Raw genomic sequence first — 23,764 nt, 5'->3', positions numbered from 1 at the left:
TGACCTTTGATCTTTTCTTCTCAGAACAGTAGGTCATCTCCTTGGCTATCCCTCCACCTATCCACTATGTTTGGTTGATATCGGATGAAAACTTTGCACACACACACACACACACACACACACACACACACGCTAAGTAAAACATAATAACTGTTCTCATTCTGCGAGCACAAGTATTATAACACTGTTCCTTTGGCGCATCATCGCCTGCACAATGCATATTACTCATACCCACATTTTCATCAGATCACTTCACAGACAATTCTGATCTCTTCTCTCCGGTGTTGTAATTGATGCTTTATTCTTGCCACCACCAGACCAAGTGTTATATGAAGCTGTTTTTTGATACAGGTGTTTAATGAAGGCTGCTTGTAAACTCTACGTTGACGATTTTACCCCAAAGTTGGATAAAATACTTTGAATTTTTAACGATACTAATAAAAATTTAAGTCATCATACTGAAGAGTTTAACTCCTTGATATGCGTTTTGTTTCACAACTCGGTTCATTCCATACCCTTCCACTGTGTAATCAAAGCTGACTGCGCTAAAATGTAGGCAGACTCTTATTTTTTTAAATATTCTCAAAAGATTTGAAATAGTGAGACTGCATCCAAATTTACATAATATAATCTGCAAGCAGGTTGAAAGACAAGGTTTCTCATTCTCCTCCACATACAGTATTTCAATGATAATGCTTTTTTCTTTCCCTTCCTTATTTCATGTTTAACCCTGAAGTCGAGTGAAGCATTTTTCCCTTCAGTTCTTATTACCACCAGACGGCCTAATTCAGCTTAGTGCATAAATTTTGAAAGTGGAGCGGATAAAGAAAGGATTCAGGATCCTCTTTCCTGCAAGAGTCAGTTATATATATATATATATATATATATATATATATATATATATATATATATATATATATATATATATATATATATATATATACAGTATATATAAGTATAGAGAGAGAGAGAGAGAGAGACAGAGAGAGAGAGAGAGAGAGAAATAGATAGATAGACAGATAGATAGATATAGATATTGATATAGATCTATACGTATATATATATTGTTACGGAACAGAGAAAGATAACGTACACTTTAAGTGAGAATACTAAGAGTCACTACTGTCCCGTAAAGTTCCAGGTTCAAAACAAAAGAGTTAGGTAAAATAACAAGTTAAAGTTTAATGCTCAAACTAACAACAAAACATTCAGGACTCATGAGGATAATGTAATGGCAAATAAACAGGTTAAATATATGGTTAACTGCAATAGCCTCTATTAACACGAAATTAGCAAGAGTAAATTTATCCAAGTCAGCCCTGATAAAATGAAAATACACCAGGTAATGCTCAGTTAATGCAAGATAAATTATTACAGATACAAAATATTATCAAAAATGACTGATATAAAACCCCACACCAATCACAAAGACCTCACCAGGCCCAAGAACCAACCCTATGCTACACAGTACAAGAAAAAATGCAATAACACTTATACTCAAATTACACACAGCTGCTAGATGTTTGGAGATTTCTTGAGCACTCACAATAATAATATCTGTACAGGGGAGGAGAGAGATGTGAACAAAATGAGGAGCAGATCTAAGTGGCAATGATGCAGAGACTGAGCTCATTATATAGGGGCCAGGAGAGCTTGATACAACTTGTAAGAAGGACGCGCAAATGAAGCCATGGGGACAAAAAGCTGAAAATCCCGCTCTGAATAACAGAGAGAACGACCTACTCTACTATAACGGTAGAAGGGGGGGACTGAGGAAGAACACGCTCGTGATCAAACATGCAGCAACTGTGCATTAAAATTACACAAAGGATGATGAAATCATAGGCTATGTAACACCTCCCCACAAAGAAAAAAAAAATTTACAAAGGAAATTTCTTATTACTCTAAAACAATCTGTATATGGCATTACAGAACATGCAAAAGCCTTTCCTAATGTTACAGAACATGAAATCTCCCTAGCACGTTCAGTCATAGGTACTTGCCAGTATCCCTTTAACAAATCAAACTTACTTATGTACCTAGCCTTTCCGATCTTGTCTATGCAATCTTCCACACGAAGGAGAGGGTAAGTGTCTATTTTGGTTATCTGATTAACACGTCTGTAGTCGATGCAAAGCCGCTGTGACCCACCTGGCTTAGGGACTAGAGTGACAGGAGAACTCCACTCGCTCTGACAGGGCTCAATCATCTTGTGGTCCAACAGGTAGCCAAGCTCCTTCTGGATGAGAGGAACTTTCACTGGGTTCACACGGTAAGGAGGCAATTTAATTGGCTTTGCGTCTCCAACATCGACATCATGCATCAACACAGTAGTTCTTCCTGGAGTGGTACGGAACACTTGCGGGTACTCCTGCAGTAATGCCGAAAACTCCTGCCTTTCCTTGGGAGGTAGATGAGAAAGCTTAATCTGGAGATCATTCATGATATCAGGATTCTTCCCCAAACTATCACTCAGGCTCATACTGCATGGGAGAGCTTCACTTGCAGACTCGGGTGGAACAGCTACAGTGCAGACTGGATTATTTTCGTCCCGCCTGTGATATAACTTTAGCATGTTGATGTGACATAGTTGCTTGCTCTTTCTACGATCTGGTGTGGCGATGACATAGTTGACATCACTGAGTTTCTTCTCCACGAAATAAGGACCACTAAACTTGGCTTGAAGAGGTTGCCCATGAACTGGTAGCAGAATCAAAACCTGATCTCCTGGCTGAAAGTGGCGTAACCTGGACTTCTTATCATACCAAGTTTTCATCTTCTCCTGAGCAGCTCCTAAATTCTCTCTCGCCAGCTGTAAAGCAGTGGACAGCCGTTCTTTGAGCTTCATCACATACTCCAGCAGGTTGACGTCATCTTCCTCCGACAGCCAGCATTCCTTGAGTAACTTAAGGGGTCCTCTTACTTCATGGCCAAACAGTAGTTCAAAAGGTGAGAAGCCCAGTGATTCATTTGGAGATTCTCTTGCGGCAAACACAACAAATGGAAGACCTTTATCCCAGTCTTTCTGATGTTCCAAACAGTATTTCTTGAGCATCGATTTGAGTGTTTGATGATATCTCTCCAACGCTCCTTGGGTCTGGGGATGGTAAGCTGAAGACGTGATCTGGGTGATGCCCAACTCTTTCAGAGACTGCTTGAAAACGTTTGACATGAAATTACTTCCCGGTCGGACTGTACCTCCTTGGGCAGACCAAACTTTGTGAAGAACCCTAGCATTTCCTTAACCACGTTCTTTGCTGAGATGTTTCTAAGTGGAATGGCTTCAGGATAACGAGTAGCCATATCAATCATGGTCAACACATAAGAAAATCCTGAAGAAGTCTTAGGAAGAGGGCCCACAATATCCACCAACACACGGGTGAAAGGCGCCTCAAAAGGAGGAATGGGAACTAGAGGTGCAACCTTTTCGGTCTGATTACACTTCCCCACAACTTGACAGGTGTGACAAGACTTACAATACCAGGAAACATCTCTGAAGATACCTGGCCAGTAGAAGTGTTTCAAAATGCGTGCCACAGTCTTCCTCACTCCAAGGTGTCCTGCCAAACTGGAATCATGAGCCACTCGAATGATATCCTGCCTACAAACACGAGGGATGACAACTTGATGTACAACCTCCCATTCACAGTCGGCTGATGCTGTTGGGGGTCTCCACTTCCTCATAAGTACTCCTGACTTTACATAATAACAAGTAGAAGCACCGGCTGACTCTTCTTCACTGTAAGCAGAGTTAGCTAGACCTTTCAACTCAGGGTCAGCAACCTGCAACTCAACCAACTCTTGACGAGACAAATTATCAACACTACGGGGTACTGCCTCATCTGGTGAGTGGTCCAAATTAGCAAGAAAAGTGTCAGCTAGGATAACATCATCATCATTATTCTCTAAATCACAAGTAACTTTAGACTTAGCCCTAGTGACAGCACATGCAGGGAACACATCAGGGACATCACAATCCTGGGACACAGCCACTGGCTCACTAGACAACTGAGGAGCTGGACACACTTGACTTCCACCAATATCATTTCCAAGTAAGAAAGTTACACCTTACATTGGGAGTGTCTCAACCAACCCAACCATAACGGAACCATTAACAAAACCAGACACTAAATTCACTCTGCACAGAGGGACAGAGAAGTAATTATTCCCTACACCTTGTAAGATTACAGTTTCATCAGAGGAATTAACATTAGAGCCTAGAACACTGGTCAGCATAAGGGATTGGCAAGCACCTGAATCACGATATATTTTAACTGATTTCCTGTCATTACTGTCCAGAGGACTGACAAAATCATCAGACAGGAAATTAGCACATGAACTCTTGAGAGTGTCACCCACGTTACTGCTCAAAAGAGGAGCTCCATCATGAGAATTTAAGATACCCCTCAAAGCAGGTTCAGTTAACTCAGTTAAAGAATTCTTGGAACTCTCAAGAGTGGACACTAGACCAATTGACTGAATATTTAAAGACTCCTTTTTGTTCACATCACGCTGTCTCCTGAAACATCTCTCTGTAGTATGACCAAGCTTACTACAATAAGTACATTTACTTTTCTGAAATCTAGAGGTGAAGCTGGTATTTACTTCCTGAGAAACATCATCTTTATTCTCTTTCCTGTTACCTGTACTCTGAGTAGAGGCAACGTACTTACTCTCAGCTTTCCCTTTTTCTCTAGAATATCTCTTGTGAGTGAGAACATATTCATCAGCTAAAACTGCAGCATCAGACAAATTATCTATTCTTTTCTCATCAAGAGATAGGCTTACATCTTTACTAATACACCTTTTGAAGTCCTCCAGCAAAATCATCTGCTTAAATTTGTCAAAATCAGAATCCACATTCTTAGAATTTAACCACTGCTCTAACAGATCTTCTTTGATTTTTGCATACTCAACATGGGATTGCTTATCTTGCTTGTAAGTTGTCCTAAATTTTACTCTATAGGCTTCAGGAACAAGCTCATAGGCCTTAAGAATCAAGCTCTTAACTACATCATAATTATCAGATTGATCCTGAGGCAAAGATGCATAAGTTACTTGAGCTTTACCGGTGAGAACAGTTTGAAGGAGTACTGGCCAATACTGTTTGGGCCAATTAAAACCTGTAGCTACCCTCTCAAACAACTGAAAATACTTTGTTAAATCAGATTCATTAAAAGGAGGGACAAGTTTAACATTTTTAGCCACATCAAAATCATCAGAGCTAGATGATCCAGTTCCACCTTGTTTCATGCGATACTCATGGTCTGCCTGAATCCTAGCAATTTCAACTTGTGCCTCAGCCTCCTTAGAACGGGCCTGAAATTCAGCCTCCTTAACACGAGACTCCGCCTCCTTAGCCTTAGCCTCCTGCAGGGCTAGCTGTAACTTAGCTAATTCAATCTGCGTTTGCTCATTTGGAGGAGTTACATTAAACAAGCTTTCATTAATCATGTCAACAATTTGATCTTTAGAATGATGAGAGCGAACAGCAATTCCCAATTGTTGAGCAACAAGCTTAAGTTCATTCTTTGTTCTGTTTTCTACATCACACACTGTTTGCACATTTGACAAAAAATCTTTGGCTTCATCAAGTGTAGTAATAGTAGACATAATTAATAAGTAACAGTCACAAAATATCAAGCAATATCCTTATGATAATATCCTGAATATCCTGATATGAGGTCGCCAAATTTATGTTACGGAACAGAGAAAGATAACGTACACTTTAAGTGAGAATACTAAGAGTCACCACTGTCCCGTAAAGTTCCAGGTTCAAAACAAAAGAGTTAGGTAAAATAACAAGTTAAAGTTTAATGCTCAAACTAACAACAAAACATTCAGGACTCATGAGGATAATGTAATGGCAAATAAACAGGTTAAATATATGGTTAACTGCAATAGCCTCTATTAACACGAAATTAGCAAGAGTAAATTTATCCAAGTCAGCCATGATAAAATGAAAATACACCAGGTAATGCTCAGTTAATGCAAGATAAATTATTACAGATACAAAATATTATAAAAAATGACTGATATAAAACCCCACACCAATCACAAAGACCAAATTTATGTTACGGAACAGAGAAAGATAACGTACACTTTAAGTGAGAATACTAAGAGTCACTACTGTCCCGTAAAGTTCCAGGTTCAAAACAAAAGAGTTAGGTAAAATAACAAGTTAAAGTTTAATGCTCAAACTAACAACAAAACATTCAGGACTCATGAGGATAATGTAATGGCAAATAAACAGGTTAAATATATGGTTAACTGCAATAGCCTCTATTAACACGAAATTAGCAAGAGTAAATTTATCCAAGTCAGCCATGATAAAATGAAAATACACCAGGTAATGCTCACTTAATGCAAGATAAATTATTACAGATACAAAATATTATAAAAAATGACTGATATAAAACCCCACACCAATCACAAAGACCAAATTTATGTTACGGAACAGAGAAAGATAACGTACACTTTAAGTGAGAATACTAAGAGTCACTACTGTCCCGTAAAGTTCCAGGTTCAAAACAAAAGAGTTAGGTAAAATAACAAGTTAAAGTTTAATGCTCAAACTAACAACAAAACATTCAGGACTCATGAGGATAATGTAATGGCAAATAAACAGGTTAAATATATGGTTAACTGCAATAGCCTCTATTAACACGAAATTAGCAAGAGTAAACTTATCCAAGTCAGCCCTGATAAAATGAAAATACACCAGGTAATGCTCAGTTAATGCAAGATAAATTATTACAGATACAAAATATTATCAAAAATGACTGATATAAAACCCCACACCAATCACAAAGACCTCACCAGGCCCAAGAACCAACCCTATGCTACACAGTACAAGAAAAATGCAATAACACTTATACTCAAATTACACACAGCTGCTAGATGTTTGGAGATTTCTTGAGCACTCACAATAATAATATCTGTACAGGGGAGGACAGAGATGTGAACAAAATGAGGAGCAGATCTAAGTGTCAATGATGCAGAGACTGAGCTCATTATATAGGGGCCAGGAGAGCTTGATACAACTTGTAAGAAGGACGCGCAAATGAAGCCATGGGGACAAAAAGCTGAAAATCCCGCTCTGAATAACAGAGAGAACGACTTACTCTACTATAACGGTAGAAGGGGGGGACTGAGGCAGAACACGCTCGTGATCAAACATGCAGCAACTGTGCGTTAAAATTACACAAAGGATGATGAAATCATAGGCTATGTAACAATATATATATATATATATATATATATATATATATATATATATATATATATATATACTGTATAGAGAGAGAGAGAGAGAGAGAGAGAGAGAGAATGTTCGTATAGAATGAATGTAAAGAGAAGACTGTTTGAGGGTGTTGTGGTACCGACTGCATTATATTGGGCTGAAACATGGAATATGGGTGTAGCAGAGAGGAAAATTTTGAATGTAATGGAGATGAGGTGTCTGAGGAGTATGAGTGGAGTGACGTGTATGGATCGAGTGAAAAATGATGAAGTGCGAAGGAGAACTGGAGTTGTTCGGGAGATGGTTGGTAGAGTTGAGCAGAGGGTGTTGTGATGGTTTGGGCATATGGAGAGAATGGATAATGAGCGATTGGTGAAAAAGATAACTAGATCTGATGTGAGAGGTGATAGGCTGAGAGGAAGACCACGAATAGGATGGATGGACAATGTGAAGAGAGCACTGGATGAGAGAGGGATGTCTGTTGAGCAAGGAAGAGTGGCTGTGCGTGACAGAAATAAACGGAGAGAAATTGTGAATGAATAAGTGATGACGCAGCCTTGAGGGGATATTCTCCCGCATTTGGTCTGATCAGCTAGTCAGGTCAGGTGCAGGTAAGGGAATGGGTCTGTTATGATGTGGCAAGGGTAAACTAGCTCCGCTGTCGGGCCCTGCTGCGGATGTCACTGACTGCATTGCGCAGTTGACCCTTGTGCGGTGTGGTGCGGTGAGGATCTGTCCGTTCTCCTCTTTGGGGCTAAGATGCGAATGAATGTGTTTGAATGGATGAGTAAATGGGGAGTGTGTCGTCCTGTGTCGGGTACCTCCCTTTCCTTGGGGGAAGCAGCCTAAGTATATATATATATATATATATATATATATATATATATATATATATATATATATATATATATATATATATATATATATAATATATATATATATATATATATATATATATATATATATATATATATATATATATATATATATATATATATATATATATATACATATAAATTTTCCATCAATTTTGTCAGTTTTTTCCAGGTCTCACAATCGTGCATCATAGCTGGAATTATATATTCGTTATATATATTTGGTTTCATAAATACTGGCAAGCAATTATTCATGATGTCTCTTTGCATACTGAAAGCTTTTCATCCAATTGTGAAGTGTCTATTTATCTATCATGGTCTTTGTCAGTATTTGCCCCAAGTATTCGTACTTCTCGACTTCTTCGAGTATTTCTTCAGTTATTCGGATGACGTTCTTTGGTGTGTTTAGATTAAGCATTACTATACTTTTACTCTGGTTCAACTTTAGCCCTACTTTGAGACTTTCTCTGTTCAGGTTATATAACATTTCTTGCAATGTCTCTGCTGTTTCTGAGACTATATAATGCCGTCTGCGAATCTTAAATGGTTTAGGTTTTCTCCATCTATGTTTACTCCTTTCTTCTCCAAGTCTAACTTTATGAAAATGCTTTCATGGCATGCTGTAAATAATTATGATGAAATTGTATCTCCCTGAAGCACTCCCTTCTCAATCTTAATTTTTTTCTGAGTCTTTATGTAATTTTACTGTAGCAGTTAACTCTTTATATATGTTCATGAGCAGTTTTACAATGTTCTCATTTACTCACTGTTCTTGCAAGGGATTTATTGTTGCTAAATGCTCCACTGAGTCAAAAACCTTTTCGGAATTAATAAAACTTAAGCACAGTGGTTTATTATATTCCATGGTTTTCTTAATTAGCTGATTCACTGTGTACGGATATCAGTTGTCAAATACTCGATTCGGAATCCTGCCTGTTCACAAGGTTGGCTTTCTTCCAAATTTGTTGTTATTCTGTTCGTGAGGAATTTTGTAAAGAGTTTGTAAATACCTGGTAATAAACTAATGGGTCGATAGATACTGAGCTCCTTTGAACCGTTCTTTTGTACAGTAAAATAAATATTGCATTTCACCGTCTTTTTATTTCGTTTTCTTTCTTTCTTTTTTTTTTTCTTTTTTTTTTTTTTTTGCACTGAGCAGCTAAGTGGACGAGTCAGTTTTCGACAGTACATCTGCTACTCCTAGAGAGAGAGAGAGAGAGAGAGATACAATGTATGTGATATTTATAAGTGATGATTAAGACATTGGAAAACAGCTCGTACGAATGTGATGGTTTTCATGATCAGGCGCAGGTGTCTATGACGAAATTATGAAATACGTCATTCGACTACAGGGACTTACTGCCTATGAAAACGGTATTTGAAGTAACTTTCACCTTTTTTTATCGCCTTCATTTCTCTCAACTAAATAAAACCATATATCATCAGCAGCCATGGTATGAAAAGTTCGCATGTCATGACCAAATGTGTGATTCTAAGCAAAGTTCTCGTTTGCTCTGAAATGACGAAGATTCCTAACCCCTATTATTCATTTGATTACCTGATACAGTTACACTGTAGGGTTGGTTATATGAAATTATAAACGTGTGCATTTGAAAGTGCGGAACGTGTTCGAGCAAGCAATCTTGGTAGTCCTGCAATATTAGCATTCCTGTAATGAGCGAAGGTTTGCTCTGGTGTTAATATACTTCGAGAAAATCAGATTTTGATGCTCATTGTGGCCATCATTATGATGGCAGATTTAGACAGAAGCCACTTACTCTCAGATTTCCAACGATGTGCTTGAATCTGTTGTCATTTATTAACTTCCGAGGTTACTCAGGTTTGGTGCAGGTTCGACTTTTTTTCTTTTTCTTTTTTCTTTTTTTTTGAGCAATATAGTGGCGAATTTTTACAAATGCCTCTACAGTAACACCTACTACTATTTTTTTTTTTCCATACGCTTTCCAGAGTTGTGAGTAGATCCGCTACTACATGTCTGACACTGGTGTCGCTAGAGTTTTCACTCGAATATTTAGTAACCAGTGAGACTAAGCCTACCTCATAACTAACCAACCCTAATCTGACCTAACTTAATCTAGCTTGAGGGGACGAGAGCGATTATTTTATTCTTTCCTCAATACTGAATCGAATGAATTATAAAGCACTCGTGACTAAGAATTCAAGCTGTGGAGGGAGACCTATCCCGTCATGTAAAAACAAACTGACTGTTGTAATGAAGAAAACTCACATAAACTTAATAACAAAGGCTTATTCAGTTTCATGCAGCTACTGTACTACTTAGTATTCAAGTTGTGGGAGTGACCCAGTTCCGTCAGTAGATAACAAAACGACTATAGAAGAAGATAAATAGGAGAGATGAGGAAGACAGAAAAGAATGATAAAGGTGAGGAAGAAGGCAACACTACAGCAAGTGAGTGGATGATGTTCGCCACCACCTACCACCAAACGACTGTAGTAATCAAGTAATCAAGTTAATTCACTCTAACCTCGTAACCAAAATTAGCTGATTTTTGTGCAAATACGACTTAGTATTCAAGTTGTAGGTGTCACCAATTTCCGCCAGATAAAAATATATGAAGGCAAATATAAAAAAAAGAATGTACTTACTTGTATTATCGTGTCTTCCCTCCAGCGCTAAGGTCTGTGTTGTGTTCGCGTGTCTTCCCTCCAGCGCTAAGGCCTGTGTGTGTTCGCGTGTCTTCCCTCCAGCGCTAAGGGCTGTGCTGTTTTCTCCTTCCACCATGTTGTCAGTAGCAGCCCCGTCATCAAAAAAATTGACAACAGAATCAACACCGACCGAAACTTGCTCGACGTTGCCATGTTGCTTTTCAAGTGTGGATCTCTCTCTCTGGATCTCTCTTTTTTCAACAGTTAAATTTTTATGAAACGAAGCACAGTTCCCTATTTGTACTTTGTTCATTCTTTCTCCAGCAGCGACAAAAGAGGAGCAATTCCAGCACGCCTGAATACTGCCGGTTACTCTATCAAGGCGTTACTGGCTTTTTGCACTTTGGTTGCGATCAGAACTAATTAAACGAGATACCAAGCCTTCACAATCCACCTTGATATCATTAAGCCATTTAGAAGGAACTCAATGGGCTCTGACACAGTTTGAAGATGATGTGAGAGGAATAATGAACACAACTGCCACTGATACCCCGGCAACGCTTGCAAAATTTCTCTTACACTAATCAGTCTAATCTCAGCAGTCATCCCTGCTGTTCCTTCGTTATCAGATAATATCTGATAGTTGTTAGGCTAACATCTTGCAACCACAAACTCTCTCTCTCTCTCTCTCTCTTTCTCTCTCTTTCTCTGTTAACGAATACAGTACGTGTCTCTACAGTAAGGGATTAAAGTATACAGTATCCTAACCTGAATTTAATATTAAGAATCATCATCTGATAATCACAAGGCGAAGTTATACGATCTCTAGAGTATGCAAAATTTTTGTTTTTAAAGTTTAGAGTATTGCTGGCTTTGTTGCCGCGAAAAGGTACAAATGGTTCCTTCCTTTAAATGAACAGATCCATCAGATAAAACTGGTAACCATGGAAGGTTGTCCTTTTAGCCCGAGGACGTCATTTACAATAATTTCTTCCAGCCTCCAGCCAGCTTTATCACCTGTCCGCACCCCGTAGGGCCTCGGGGAAGGGTATTGTTGTCACTCGGTTTTCTGATTGTTTTTTTGTTTGTTTGTCTGCTTGTTAACAACTTTACGCGAAAACTACCGGAGTGATTTTGACTAAAATTACAGGGATGATGAGCTATGACCTTTTGATCACCTGATTAAATTTTGGCCCAAATTGGGCCAAGGTCCAGGCCGTAGGCCCCCAAAAAAAGTTAAAAAAAAAAATAGTTTTGTTTCGCCACAACTTTCAAATTCGTCATATCGACATGAACCCAAAACCTAAAGGTGCATCTTTCAAATCTGCATCCTATAACATGCCTCAGTACATCAGGGGAGTCACCCCCAGTTAGAGGTAGGGGAGTCAGTGTCAGGTGGGAAGGCCCTAATATTTCAAATGGGCATAAATCGTCAATTTTCACCCGATTTACTCCAAATTTGATATGTGACATCTTTGACTAGATATCCTGTTATGTTTATAATTCAGCACTAAAATGACTGCCGGGGACAGGTCTGCCGTGCCTTGGCACCGCTTCATGTTAAACATTTTGAAACTTCCCGTACATAAAAGATTCGAAACGATATCCATTAACTCACTGATTTGGGTGGCGTATATTTTTAGTTTATTCTTGCTGCCTCCAGACGATTTTATTCAGCTTAGGACCTTTTTCTAATTTGATAAAGGCTATATCCAGCTCCTGCACGTTAAGGGATAGGCAACCGTCTCCATCAACGGGTCGGTCTTTTCACCGAGCCACTTTATTTTTCTCTTGTGTGTTTTGTCTTTTAAGCGTCAACGTACAGTATTTAGATCACATTAAAAGAATATCAAAGTCTTCTCGACAGAGAGAGAGAGAGAGAGAGAGAGAGAGAGAGAGATGGTGAGGAAAGGTCGGTCTTTTCACGAGGGCCACCGCGAGCCACATAACTTAACCTAACCAAACCTACCCTTGCTTTTCCAGTGGCTCTCGGTGTCTCTCGGTGACCCTCGAACAAAAGATTCACCGCCATCAAATCCTTGAATCCAGTGGCCCATTTTTTTTTATATTATTTTTGCTACCTACAAATGATCATATTGAGATTAGGATGGCCTTCTAGTGATAAAGGAGGATATTAAGGTTTTATCCAACTCCTTCACTTCCAAAAGAGACTCCCGAGCCGCACAAATGCCTAGAAATAGGAGGACAAAGCATTGTCACAGGACTGCAGGGTTTAAGCTTCTCCGTAAAGAATTGTCTCCCCAAAGCTGTATAAAATCGTCAGACTGCAGCAAGAATAATAATACCAAAAAAAAAAAAAAAATAAAAATAAATAAAAAATAAAGCAAGAAAAAAGCACGTTCTTATTCTGAACCCATTAAAAAAACAAAAAATCTCACTGACCTTAACAGCTTTATTCCTACGACGTATATGTTGCTCTTGTTGTGATGCTGGAGAAGGACGCCGTCACGTGGTGGCATCGACACAACCAAGCTGATACTACTGCCCGTTATACCAAGGCACATCAATTCACCTTTTATCCCCTGAAAGGAGGATGGTGGACTATAGGAGGAGATAATTTTCGGCCTTTCTTTTTTATGTGTCCGACTCTGGGCTTAGGCTTCACAGCCTATTCCTCCTCCTACATACCGTACACCTCCACATGCCACCACTTCTGCGCAAACACCCACCGTCCATAATGAATACATGCTAGGACTGTCTTATAGACAACTGGTATACTGGTATTAGTTGGGGTATTTTTACGGCATGTTGGCAAGTCTTCTGGTTGATCAGTAAAGTCCACCGGTTTAACGTTCAGATGAGCCTGTGGTTGTAACTATTACCACTACCGGTCCCAATCTATCAGGTAAAACTGGTGCCTCCAGACGACTGTAATAATCTCCAGTGAGATTTCCGAAGTGGAGGTGTCAGATACAGCCTTCCTTCAGCCCTTCATTACTTGGTGTTCTGCCTAAATGTAATAAAATCGTCAAATGGCAGTAAGAATGGAGCTCAAAATACGTCATCAAAATGGTCAATGTTAAACCCTAAGGGGATAACGCCTATTTATATATTTTTCCTGTGTCTAGACGACTTCGTTCAGCTTCGTCGAGGCATTTCAACGTGGAGGGGTTAGACATGGCCTTCATTAACCCCTTCACTACGAGGGAGGTTAATCAAAATAAAAACAGTTTGACGTTAGCAAGAACACAAGGAAAAATGATGTGGACGGGTTCCACCCCTTCTTCTCCAGGGCTGGTATTCTCGTCGGGTAATGAAGGTCCCTGACACCTCTTCCTAGCTACTTATTTTCGGATATGGTTGGTTAGTATCCGTCTGTACCTTATTCATGCCGCGTATGGCGATATTGGAACAATTATTGTAACAGAGAAGAGAACTGTAAGGTAGAATAAGAGAAATCTTTTTGGTAAGAGTGTTAGGGAGCTTCCTCAGCGGACTAGAATACTGTCCGTTTTGTAATACTCATACTTACTCCAGGCGATTTTATTCAGCTGAAGATACCACTCGAAATAATTGAATCTGATATTGCCCTCACTAACCCTACCCTTCTAAGCTGAATAAAATCGTGTGGCGACAGCAATAATAAATGTGTAAAGACGACATCGTACTGAACAGGTAAACCAGTATACTCCGATAAACTCTTTATTCTAGTCGTCCTTCATCAAACGTTGGGGAGACTTTTCGTACTGTAGGAACTAATTACTGTACATCGTTTATTCATCCCTTTAGTACAAGCCATCTTTCCTAAACTGTATCGAAAAATCTGGAGTTTGTAAAAACATAAAACAAGTAAATAAGTGCCAAAAATAATACTAACTCATGAAGCCCAATAATGTGTTTTATATTCCAGTCTTTTTCTTGGCAAATGAGATTATTTACATAGGGATTCTCTTCGAATTGGTGATGTTAGATATTGCCTTCGTTACCTTCTTCAGTAAAAGATGTCTCTCTTAACCATTTAATATATAGACGTACACATGATCAGAAACGCAGGTTATCGATGGTTTCACAATGAGCTTAGTTACTGTTTGTGTTTTCTTCGTATGGGAAATAGTTCTGAATGACAGTTTATTTCCTATGTTATATAATCTTAATACTTCATAAGGTTTTAATAGTAACACCAGGTATTCACATCAATGAGACAAAACTGTACATCATTTACAAATCATTCAACTGTTTCAGAACATTAAGACGGGAAAGTGTAAAGCGGGTCATACATCCACAGGCGAGCCCGTCCGGTGGCCTGAAGAGGCCGGCCTTAACGAACAATGCTGTGCCCACACACGTTTCAGTCAGCCTCACGTCTCAGCTCAGTTGCAAGCAAAACGCCGTGACGTGAGGGTGGCCATGGACGCTCCACTGCCCACAGATGACCTGGAGCTGTATGCTATTGGGGCTGTTGCCGCAGCCTGTATTGCAAGTAATAGAAAGAGGAGGAAAAAACGGACCAAATGGGCAAAAGATTGTTGATGAGAAGGAACTAATTGTCCCATTTGACTGTTGAAAGAACTGTGTGTGTGTGTGTGTGTGTGTGTGTGTCACTGACACACGACTGACGTCTGACGGCCTGTGGTACCCTACACACGCTCAGTTTGCCTGAACCTGCCCAGAGCATGACCACGAAAATCTGTCTGGGACAGATTCCAGGACAACCATTGAGGCCGCCTGCTCAGGCGCGTGTTCCCTACCCACACACGCCCAGGTTTGCATGAACGGGCCGGCCTCTTCAGGCCACTGGACGGACTTGCCTGTCCGTGTATGGCCGCTTAAGAATTTTTTTTTTTTTAATGTGAGGAAGAAGGAACCAAAGGCCGTAGGCCAGCTATTATTCTTCCTTCCAAGAGAAAAACAAAATACAAGAGAGAGCCAAATTCAAGATCCAATCATTTCAAGATGCCTGGACACACTGCGTTTGAAAGACTGGAGATCATAGGAAGCAGGAAATACAGACAGAGGGAGACAGTTCCAGAGTTGACCTGTTGCGTAAATGAAGGACTGGGAGTAGTGGTTAACTCTTGCATTAGAGAGTTGGACAGAAAAGGGATGAGAGTTTGCTGCTAGACAGGTGCTATGCGCCTGTCATAGAGGTGGAGGAATGCACGCAGACAGTTCAGAGGAGCAGTGACCATTAAAGTAGCGATAGAAAAGAGATAAAGATGCAACAGTGCGGCAAAGAGACAAAGGATGAATGGAATCAGTAAGAGGAGAAGAGTTAATGAGACGAAAAGCCTTTGACTCCATCCTATTGAGAAGAGCTGTATGTGGGGAGCCTCCCCACACATAAGAGTTGTACTCCACACAGGGGCGGATAAAACCCGTGTATAGAGTCAACAATTGTGCAGAGGTAAAAAGGAACAGAGTCGGCCTTGATCGTGTGTACTTTGAGCTTTATTCTGCATCAGACGACTCTCTTAAGGTTAACAGACACTTTTCGCCCTGGAGAAGTCAGATATAGCCTCATAATCAACTTCTTCAGTACCTGGGATGAATGAACTTACTGAATAATGGCATCTGGTTGTAGCAAGAATAATATTAAAAGTTTGTCATTGTACTGAAGAGGGTAAAGCAGAGTAGTAGTAGTAGTAGTTGTTCCCTAGGCAGTCCGGCCGAACAGCTCTGAGTCCCTTAGGAAGGCCATGGCCGAGACCAGGCTTTCCCACAGAGCTCTCAAAGAGTGTATGTTGTGTTGTTGGCGTAGGTGATTGTGTGCAATGCAGTCTTCCATAATGTGCTTAATAGTATGGGATGCTGCATTGCATCCCGGACAGGCATCAGCGAGAGAGTCATCCAGCCTCTTCTGGTAGCTTAAGAGGGCTGGATGGTGCCCACATCTCAGCCTGGCCAGGTGGACCCTGTCCTCACAAGGAAGATAGGATTCAGAAGGGCGGATGTCAGGAGGCCGTGCATGCAGCTGTGTGTTGTCTTTAAGTGACTGAATGGAGCAGCGAGTGTTCTGAATGTGGATATGCTTCTAGAAGCTGGTCTGAGGTGGGCGATGGGGGAGAGATGACAGTATTTGTGTATGGTATCGTGTGCTGGGTGTTGTTTTGATGTTCTTTGGTGTGGGTGGATGTGCTGCCATGTACTGTAGTGGATGTTGTGGGTTTGTGGAGGCTGCAGCAAGAAACTCGGTGCCTCTCATGTCTAGGTGATCATTGACTTTGAGGACTTTGGTTTCTTGATGTAGGTGGTCTGTGATAAAGCAGAGTAAAATAGTTCAGTGGTTGTTTAATTCACTTCTTTTATTTACCCTCTCAGGCACAGGTGGTTTGAGTCATTAGATTGTTTAACAACCTGTAAAGTGCACCATGACACGAATCGAGTTTAAAAAACATACCAAAATAAGACACATCGGTGGGGAATTTGTGTCCTCCTTTGCTCGACGCGATGTGTATCATGGTGCATTGTACAGGATGGTATTTAACCCTTACGCTGCGGGCTTGTTTTGCTTTGACTTGCGGCTCCCGTGGGCATATTCGTGTTCCAACAGACTCTCTAAAAATATTTCCCAGAAATCATTTATTAGTCCTAGAATATTAAAATCATATACTTATGGCACATACCTTCAGCTTTCTCCTAGGGTGTTTGTTGAGCCTTCGTCGAGTACCGTAGGACTTGTGGAGACCTCTGAAGTTGGGTAACGAAGTCTCCACTTTACACTTCCCGACAACTCGTAATACGATTACCACAGCCTGATATTATCACTAGAAACACTAATCTATGACTCCCAAATAGTTTGGAAATTATACTCCCCCCAAAAAACACTGTGAAAGCAATGAAAATTACGAGGGCGTATGACCATCCCACTTCCGATCGTTCGCCGCTAGTGTTGTCTATTATTCATAAAAACACTCACAGTTTATATTTCTGTTACTATATAACACTTATATATATCTACAGTCTTCATCCATAAGTTTCCTTCAGTAATAGTAGTTTATTGTCACTGTAGGGATTCAATTTCTTTCAGTAAAATACGTAGCATTCACTTTCTGGTCCTGTATACTAGCATTGAGAGTGAATGTCACTTTCATCTTCACTCTTATAACTCGTAGTATTCATACATGGTAGAGTGAAACTTTGACTTTCATTACTCCTAGTAAATATACTCGAATTCTTATAATACCACTCATTTACATTTCTATTTACGTTCTCTACTTTATTTACATTATTTACATTTCTATTTTATTTACACTGTGTTATGCACTGTCACTTGAAGTAACTTATAAAACTATTTTCCACTGTTCACTTATATTTACATTCATTGCTTTCTTGCTATTTACACATTATTTACACATTATTTACAATTCCACTTGCATTGTTTTACTCAATAAAAAGATCATAGTCACTCTCTATCAATTGTCAGCCCTTTACCTCTTTCCACACGAGGTTTAGTAGGGGGTAAAGGTCACAGGGCCATTTGTATGGGGCTATAAAGCGGTGGAAGTTAGCAGGAGCAAATCAGACATACTGCCACTTTCAAAGACGACAGTGAACTGATAGTGGTGGCCTCCTGCCGCCTGGCTAGGGTAGGTGCAATACTACCAACTTCAACCCTATGAGACCTGCTAATATATAGCAATGAAATGATTGGCAGGAAACCAAGACAATACATAATAAATTAGGTAGTTCCAGGTGAATGTAAATATCACTTAGGCTTCTCCCTTCCCTCCTTATATGTATATTTATTACGAAAATAGATCTATCTATCTATCTATTGCCAGACGCCTCAATCCTGTTTGGGATGGCCACAAACAAATCGCCTCCAAATCTCCCTGTCCCCTGCCATTTCACTGCCCTGCTCCCAACTCACACCCCCCTCTCTCATATACCTCTCCACCCCATCCCTTCATCTCATCCTTGGCCTCCCCCTCCTTCTTCCCCCCTCCACCTCACTCACATACACTCTTTTCGTCAGTCTTTTACCCTCCATCCTCTCCACATGGCCAAACCACCTCAGTGTGTTCCTCATAACGCTTCCTATCACATCCACATCAACACCACAACTCTCCTTTATATCTTCATTCGTCAGCCTGTCTCTCCATGTGACTCCACAGGCTCCTCTTAAATAACTCATTTCCACTGCTCTCACTCTTGACTTATGTCCTTCCAAAAACGTCCAAGCTTCACTTCCGTACGTTAGAGTTGGTATCACAATACTACCCGTATCATGTAGTAACTTTTTCACTTCCATGCTCACTTCCCTGTTTCTTATCACTGCTTTCAAAGAACCAGCAACCTTTCTTCCCTGCTGTACCCTTTCAAGCACTTCACCCTCCAAACCTCCATCCTTACTCATCACACTACCCAAGGACTTAAACGTACTCACATTTTCCAATTCCTCACCATCCAGCCTCGCTGTACATTCACTGACTTCACCTCTCTCAAAGACCATCACTTTACTCTTCCCTATATTCACCTTTAGAATCCGTTTCTTACACACTCTCTCAAACTCATCCACCAAGCAAGGTCCTTCATCTTCACTCAACAACACAGTATCATCTGCAAACAACAGTACAGGGAGTTTCCAAACACTATCCTCTCTCACCAGGGCCACTCCAACATCCACTACCCTACCTTGTACCTCTTCTATTACCCCATCCATGTACAGATTGAACAACCATGGAGACATGACACATCGCTGTTTCAACCCAACTTTCAAAGAGAAAAATTCATTTAGTTCACCATCCACACACACTGTAGGCTTCGCACCATCGTACATACTCTTCACAGCATTCAACAACTTCCCATCTACTCCATATATTCTTAACACTTTCCACAATCCTTGTCTATCGACCCTGTCATATGCTTTCTCCAAATCCATGAAAGCCACATACAACTTCTTTCCCTTCTCTAGAAACTTTTCCACTAACGATCTAAGAATGAATATCTGATCTACACAACCTCTTCCATTCCAAAAGCCTCCCTGTTCTTCTCCAACTAATTTCTCTGTTCTTTCTCTAACTCTGTCAATAAGTATCCTACCATAAATTTTTCCTATTATACTAAGAAGACAAATGCCCCTATGATTACCACACACTTCTTTTTCCCTTTTCCTTTGTACAAGGGAATAATTATACCTGACTTCCAATCCTCCGGGACTCTACCTTCCTCCCAGGCCAATCTGCACATCTTCCACATCCATTCTACTACTATCTCTCCTCCATGCTTCAGCATTTTACCACACACTCCATCAATTCCTGGGGCTTTCCCCGATTTAACTTTCTTCATTGCTTCCACAACTTCTATCCTACTGATTTCTTCCTGTCTTCTAACCTCCCTCCTTCTCCCAGCCATTCCCCAGCCACTTATACTCGCATTACTTCCATCCTCTACATTCAACAATTCCTTAAAGTGTTCTCTCCATCTGCTCACTTTTTCTCCCTTCTCCATAGTAATCTACCATTTTTATCTTTCACTCCCCTGCTAACTTAACTTCCACCCTGTCTTACTCTTTTCACCCCTTCCAGAACATTTTCTTACAGTCCCTCCACTTTACACTGAAATTCCTTCCAAATTCCTTATCCACTCTCTTCTTACTCTCTCTTACTAATCTTTTCACCTCTCTCTTTCTTTCTACATATAACTCTCTCTTCCGCCTTTCAACTTCTTCCACGCCCCTATTTCTCATCCATTCACTGTATGCTTTCTTCTTTTGTGCCACAGCCTGTTTCACCTCTTCAGTCCACCACGCTGTTCCTTGCACACCCCTCCGTCTTCTCTTCCTTCCACACACCACATCACATGCTGCACATATTTCTTCTGTAAATATTCTACACACACCTTCCACGTCTCCCATCTGCTCCAATTCATATTTGTCCAATCCTTCCTCCACTTCTCTCTTATACTCTGCCTTTTTTTCATCCTCTTGTAACCTTTCCACTCTCCTTGCAACTACTCCTTCCTCTCGTCTTTCCCTTCTTCTATTCCTCCATCTTACTTGAATTCTAATGCTGGCCACCACCAAGTAGTGGTCAGAAAGTCCACTCCCCCAACCTCTATAAACTCTTGTATCCATTACACATCTTCGCATCCTTTCATCCACACACACACATAATCAATCATTGCCTTCCTTTCATTCAGTTCACCACCCACCCTTCTCATCACTCGCCATGTATACCTGTGGATCATTTTATGCCTGAAGAGGGTATTGGCTATCACCAACCCCCTCCCAGCACAAATGTCCACTAACGCACTCCCATTCTCATCTATCTCAGCAGGCACACCCCACTCACCAACTATTCTATCCACATTCCCAACTTTACCATTCATATCACCAATCAAAAACACTCATTCCTTCCAAACTTTTCTATGCACACTTCTACATTTGTCCAGAACTCTTCTCTCACTCTTCTAGCATGATCTTGCGTTGGCGCATACACACACACAATCGCCCACATTTGTATTCTAACTTTCAGCTTTACACGCACAATCCTTGACCCAACTGATCCATACTGTCTTATGCTTCTCTTCCATCTTTTACTCACAGCTATACATACTCCTTCCTTTGCCCTCTCATTCTCACCTACTCCTGCAGATATACCCCATCCATACTCCCATTCTCTCACACTTTCTCCTCACCATTTTGTTTCAGTTATTCCACATACATCCACTTTCGCACCCTCAAGCACATGGACAATCTCTCTCTCTTTCACCTCATCATTCGCTCCTTTTACATTCCACGTTCCAATAACCATGTACTTTGTCCGGACCTTGGTCGTCATCGTTTGGTCAGTCCTTGTCCAAGGCTTATTGTTTTTTTAGTTAGTTATTTTCCGGGGAGGGGCACTAACCCTCCGCCAACCTTTTAGTCGCCTTTTACGACAAGCAGGGATACTGGGGGAGTATTCTTGAAAAAAAACCCTACCCCCAGGGGGTAACAGATTATACGGCATATTTCAAGGGGAAATAAACAGCGAAAATTAGCGAACGAGTGCAAGTGAGGTGTTGTCAGGTGATAATTAGCCAATTCCAGGTGTATGGCACTATCACTTACCTTATTTCTTTTTTGTATATATTATTTGGTATAAGAATAGGGAATAGGGCTTATTTCAATGGATGAAATCAGTGGAAAATTCCAGGGAAGATTTACTTAGCATAGAATACAGTGTGGTGGCCTGCAATAATTAGGTAGTTCCAGGTGAATGTAAATATCACTTAGGCTTCTCCCTTCCTTTCTTATATATATTTTTATTATGAAAATAGATTATATGGCATATTTCAAGGGGAAATAAACAGCGAAAATTAGCGAACGAGTGCACGTGAGGTGTTGTCAGGTGATAATTAGCCAATTCTAGGTGTATGGCACTCTCACTTACCTTATTTCTTTCTTGTATATATTATTTGGTATAAGAATAGGGCATAGGGCTTATTTCAATGGATGAAATCAGTGAAAAATTCCAGGGAAGATTTACTTAGCGTAGCATAGCCGGGCAGGCAAGAGGATAGGTAATGGAGGGGAGATAGGGAGGGGAGTCAAGAACGGAGAGAAATGGCTAAATTGTCAACAATGGATGGGAGCACAGATGAGATTAGGAGTGCTGACTAATGTTGGACATTGGCAGTACTGATAGATGATACAAGCCACCACTTGAAAGCCCGGGCGAATTCAAAATAACACAGAATCACAAAAGTGTTGCCCCGCTGTATGATCCCTTGCTCCCAAGCGTCACGAAAGTGACGCCCCGCGGTTAAGGGGTTAATGACTCGATTGGAGTCCATGCATGAAAGGGTTTACAGTGTATTATTCTGTCTGCTGTCAGGTAACTCTATCCAGCACTGTATAGTCCCGTGGTAATGAGGGGGTTAATGAAGGCTACGTGCAAGTTCTCCATTTCAGAAAAGTCTGTTTTAAATCAAATAAAATCATCTGGAGATTGCAAAAATATAGCGGGTCAACAGAATGAACCAGCTTAACCTTTTCAGCCCAGGAGTGTATTTGTGACGTATTTTTCCTGTCTTCAAACTATTTCATTCTGTTTAGGAAAGATTGTTTGAACAAAAGAGGTCACATGGATCCACCACTAAATCCTTCAGTAAGGGAGAACTTTCCTAAGGTGAATACAAGCTTGTGGATGCAGTAAGAATAAGCAAACTTAATACTTCGATGCAGTGCATTGATTGAAAAGGTATGTTGTATTCGGGCCATGTGATGAAACCTTAAATCGCCAAACTGAATACAAGACCTTAATAGCTGATGGTCATTTGTGGATCACTGGTTAATTTCAGGTGTGGTTAGCCAGCATCCCACAACACAGTGTGCAGTCAGTAGCGCTACACATAGCCCACACACATTCCATAATTGTTATGTGCTTCAGAAGCTAGTGTCAAAATCGGGTACCCGCATTTCCCTCAACGATTAGAGGAATTAGCATTTGATTCTTGATTTCACAGTGCCATGAATTTTTCAGCTGAACTCACAGTGCTCAAATCTAAAATTGTTTGTTATGAGGATACAGCAGTTTAGTACCGAATTTTCCCAGCATTCCAAGAAAAAAAAAAGTCTCCCAGGATCCGAAGATATCCTGGTGTAGTTAAGAAAAGGCATTACAAGCTAAAAATGCAAATAATTAATCCATTATTAGCAGTATTTGTATACATCTTAAGGTGGTAACTGACACCGGTACTGAATGCTCAGTAGATACTGAGTTTACAACAAGCAAATTGCAGAAATCATTCATAGCATATCAGATTATGTGGCGCTTAGTAGGGTATGCTTCATCATAAAGAAAAATATATCATATTTTGTCACAAAGAAAGCAGCATTCGCTATTTATTCCTCGGTAACTAATGCACTTTTTCTTCATAAGACAATTAGTCACTAAAGGCACTGAAGCCTATATTCCTTAAGTCAGGTCTCTACACTGCTGATATTTGCTTAACCTTTGGTACACGACACGAAAATCTAATTAGATTACGGTCGGCTCATCCTAAATGCTTGTCTATAGCCATGTCGGAAACAAGGTCGTCGTCTGTAGTGACAAGAAGATTTAACAAGTTC

This window comes from Coenobita brevimanus, chromosome 56 (assembly GCF_032717465.1).
Source record: "Coenobita brevimanus isolate Jiangsu-jjx chromosome 56, ASM3271746v2, whole genome shotgun sequence".
Lineage (NCBI taxonomy): Eukaryota > Metazoa > Arthropoda > Malacostraca > Decapoda > Coenobitidae > Coenobita > Coenobita brevimanus.
The sequence above is the reverse complement of the archived record's forward strand: the minus strand, read 5'-3'. Positions refer to the sequence as shown.